General features: G+C 36.3%; 1 pseudogene across 1 annotated transcript; it reads left to right on the top strand.

Annotated features, from left to right (window-relative positions):
- Positions 1–3,062: 3,062 nt before the first annotated feature.
- Positions 3,063–4,298, top strand: LOC105822434 (annotated as a pseudogene). Its single transcript, XR_001138103.1, has one exon. The product of XR_001138103.1 is annotated as a spermine synthase pseudogene (transcript).
- Positions 4,299–4,304: the final 6 nt, after the last annotated feature.

The raw sequence follows: 4,304 nt of genomic DNA, 5'->3' as shown, positions 1-4,304 counted from the left end.
TATCTTTATTATTGCAACATAGTTCAATGGTTCTTTCAAAAAATATTTTGTGACCATCTCTACTGTGTGCCAAGAGGTGTTTTCCTAAGTTGCTTAATCATCACATAGATATTGAACTGAAATTGGTCTTCAAGATTAGAGAATCCTAGGCCACAGGTCCAATACCTATTTCCTGGACACAATAGCTGTGTCCAGAATTAATATTTATTTAATGTAAATAAATTAATTATTTCATTAACAAATTGCTTTGATCATTTTTATTCAGTGGAGGTCATATGAAAATACTTTGCAGAAGCCAAAAACACAAAATCACACGTAGATGATCTGAAGAATTCAGCATTTTCTCCACAATCCTCGAAAAGAATGTGATTATGGTAGACTTCATTTAAAAAGGAGAAAAAAACTTTTGAGCATTTGAGGTTATGATTAGAACATGTAGTTTTATCCTTAGGTTATTTGACTAGAACAGCAAATGCACATTCAGTGTTTCATTAAAAAGCACATTCTTTCCCACAGACATAACAAATACATTTGCAGTGAAAGAATTTTATTTTCCTCTTGCAAACTTTGCCAGAGCTATGTGGAAAAAGACCAAAGGATTTATTACCTTTATAAATCCATTCACCTAACTTTGAAAGACTTTTTTCTAGGCACCAATTAAAATTGTTTTTATTACTTTCATTTCTTATTGGAATTTTTATAATTAAAGTCATCAAAGAAACAATTATCAAAATGTAAGGTAAATGTGAAGTAGGTATATCTATATAAGCTCCATAAATCAAATGCTAAGAAAAACTTTTTCTCAATCAGAATAGTTGAAAAATAAAAAGAAAGCTTTAGATGCTATTTTGTGAAGTCTAAAGGAAATGAATATGTATAGTATTTGAGTATAAATAACATCTTTACACATCCATTTATTTCATTTACAAAGAGAGAAACAATTGAAATCAAAAACAGAAGAAGAAGCAAAGAGAGGATAGGAAATGCTTGCATTGGTTTGCTTGTCTTATAGTGGTTAATGTCTCTAATCTCAGTGGAAAACTGGGCCATCATTAGATTTGAGCATAGCTAAAATCATTCTTTAGGTCTTCATCAGATTCCAAAACCAATTTCACTATCTTAAAGCGTTAAGCCTAACATGGAATTATTTCCAAACTTATTAAGATTGCTGAGGAGCTTTCGAAATAGATTAGTAGAAATCTCTCATTTTATGGAAAAGGAAATTGAGGTCTGAGGAAATGTGCTGTGATCCAGTTTATGAGTCACCCAAAATTAGAAGACTCAATATACAGTTGTCTAACCTTGTTTTTGATCCCAAGGGTGTTATCCAATTTTATCACCACCTCACTTAATAGGCTTAGCTCAAAATGACTTTTGACTCTTTTCTAAAATCCAGTCCACATTAAAGAAAAAAAAAATTTCCTTCTAAAATTTTTCTAGGACTGTGTCCCAAGACCTCGAAAGTAAATAAGAGTAACAAAATATTTCCAAGTCAAGATAGTAGCGTCTAGAACAGCACTGTCCAATAAAAATGTTTTCTATTAGACACATTAAAAAACTAAAGGAAACAGGTGAATACATTGTAATATGTTTTGTTTAAACTCAACATATCAAACTTTTAATCATTTTAACATGTGATAAATGTTAAAAATTATTAGGTGTTTTATATTCTTGTTTTCATACTTAGTCCTCAAAATCCACCATGAATTTTACACTTAACAGCACATTTCAATTCAGATTAGACACATCTCAAGTGCTCAGTAGCCAAATGTGGCTGGTGGCTACCATCTTGGACAAGGAAGATCTAAAGTGACAACAATTATCCAAATTCTGCATTAAAATTAGACTTCTTGAGTTTAATTATAAGCATGAATAATTGTTGGATGAATATTCAATTGGCAATTTTAGATTTCTAAAATATTAGAGACTACTCTCTTCTCAGGTTCTGGATTTCATATTACAACTATATTGGATTTCTCATGTCTTTCCTTTTTTTTCTTCTTTCTGTTTATTTCTTCCCCCTTTTTTGTTCTATTCTGAAAGAATTCCTCTAAATGCCCTTCTAATTCTTTGATTAAATTTTCCATAGCATCTCATTAGATCTTCAAATTCTCTATTACTCACTTAAATTCAATAATTTTTCTTTTCAACTGAGTGAGGCACTATTTCTTGATCCCAGATTGTTCTCCTTGATAGATTCAATTTGCTCTTGACTCTTTCATTGTGGATTAAATATTATTAATTTTCTACCTTCTTTGAATTTATTACATTTGATCCCTCCAAATAAGTTTTCCTTCTTCATACTGTTTAATAACTGTACAAATATTATGTGGTCATTTATTTCAGAGTGCTGTCACAAAACGGTGGAATGCATGTGTGGGTTAGCCAACTGTAGTCCACACACCAGGCATAGGTAGTCAGCCTTTGAAGCAACTAAACCTCTTTACCAGCAAGGGGTTTCAAATAACATTATTTAAATATACATCAGGGGTATTATTAACATAAAGATTGTTAGAAATTAATTTGGTGAATTTTTGAAGCATTTAAGATATGTGGTTCAACAGAATGATTGCATGGGCAACACATCTCTGGCATGAGCAACATGTAAATATCCAGTATGCCTAGAATCTGAACATCTTTGTAGTAACATATGATATCTAGAGCTCCACGTGTCCAAGGTCTGGGTAACAAGGATTACAATATAATCAAAACCAACTGCAAATCAAGCTGATTCTGCTGTCAGATATGTTTGCATTTCCCTTTGAGTGATCTCAGATAAGGTCCTAGTCAATATACATTCATCTTCAAGTTTACAAGAAAATGTTGCATGACTGTTTTTGTGTCTTTCTATTGATAAATGTGAGTTTATTTGGCAGATTTGGTCTAAACTTATTTTCAGACAGATAACCTTTTAACCAGGTGTCAAACAATATATACCTAACTTCAATCTGTAGAGGCTATCAATTATTGAACAGCCAAATTGGCTCAGGTTGGTTTTAAATGATAGGTTCAGTCTTTTATCCTCCTTTTCTCTTTATTAAAAATTAGTTAATTGGCACTCCCCGCCGGCCGCTGCCTGACACGCCGCGCGGCCCTCCAGTCTCCCGCGGTCGCCTCCCCCAGGCATGGCACAGGGCCTCGCCTCACTATGGCAGCAGCACGGCACAGCACGCTCGACTTCATGCTCGGCGCCAAAGCTGATGGTGAGACCATTCTAAAAGGCCTCCAGTCCATTTTCCAGGAGCAGGGGATGGCGGAGTCGGTGCATACCTGGCAGGACCACGGCTATTTAGCAACCTACACAAACAAAAATGGCAGCTTTGCCAACTTGAGAATTTACCCACATGGATTGGTGTTATTGGACCTTCAGAGTTACGACAGTGATGCACAGAGCGAGGAAGAAATTGACAGTCTTTTGAACAAAGTTGAAGAAAAAATGAAAGAATTGAACCAGGACGGTACTGGGCGGGTGAAGCGATTACCACCCATAGTTCGAGGAGGGGCCATCGACAGATACTGGCCCACCGCTGATGGGCGCCTGGTTGAATACGACATAGATGAAGTGGTGTATGATGAAGATTCGCCTTATCAGAACATTAAAATTCTACACTCAAAGCAATTTGGAAATATTCTCATCCTTAGCGGGGATGTCAATTTGGCAGAGAGTGACTTGGCATATACCCGGGCCATCATGGGCAGTGGCAAAGAAGATTACACTGGCAAAGATGTACTGATTCTGGGAGGTGGAGACGGGGGCATATTATGTGAAATAGTCAAACTGAAACCAAAGATGGTCACTATGGTAGAGATTGACCAAATGGTGATTGATGGATGTAAGAAACACATGCGAAAAACGTGCGGTGATGTCTTAGACAATCTTAAAGGAGACTGCTATCAGGTTCTGATAGAAGACTGCATTCCAGTACTGAAGAGGTACGCCAAAGAAGGGAGAGAGTTTGATTATGTGATTAATGATTTGACGGCTGTTCCAATCTCCACGTCTCCAGAAGAAGATTCCACATGGGAGTTTCTCAGACTGATTCTTGACCTCTCGATGAAAGTATTGAAACAGGATGGGAAATATTTCACACAGGGGAACTGCGTCAATCTGACAGAAGCCCTGTCGCTCTATGAAGAACAGCTCGGGCGCCTGTATTGTCCTGTGGAATTCTCAAAGGAGATCGTTTGTGTCCCTTCATACTTGGAATTGTGGGTATTTTACACTGTGTGGAAGAAAGCTAAGCCTTGAAGATGAATATCCCCAATCATGTGTGCTGCAAATAACCTTCCTGACCTCCATATGC

The sequence above is a fragment of the Propithecus coquereli genome, unplaced genomic scaffold (genome assembly GCF_000956105.1).
Source record: "Propithecus coquereli isolate 6110/MARCELLA unplaced genomic scaffold, Pcoq_1.0 Scaffold61, whole genome shotgun sequence".
NCBI lineage: Eukaryota > Metazoa > Chordata > Mammalia > Primates > Indriidae > Propithecus > Propithecus coquereli.
This window is presented reverse-complemented; position numbering and strand designations above follow the sequence as displayed.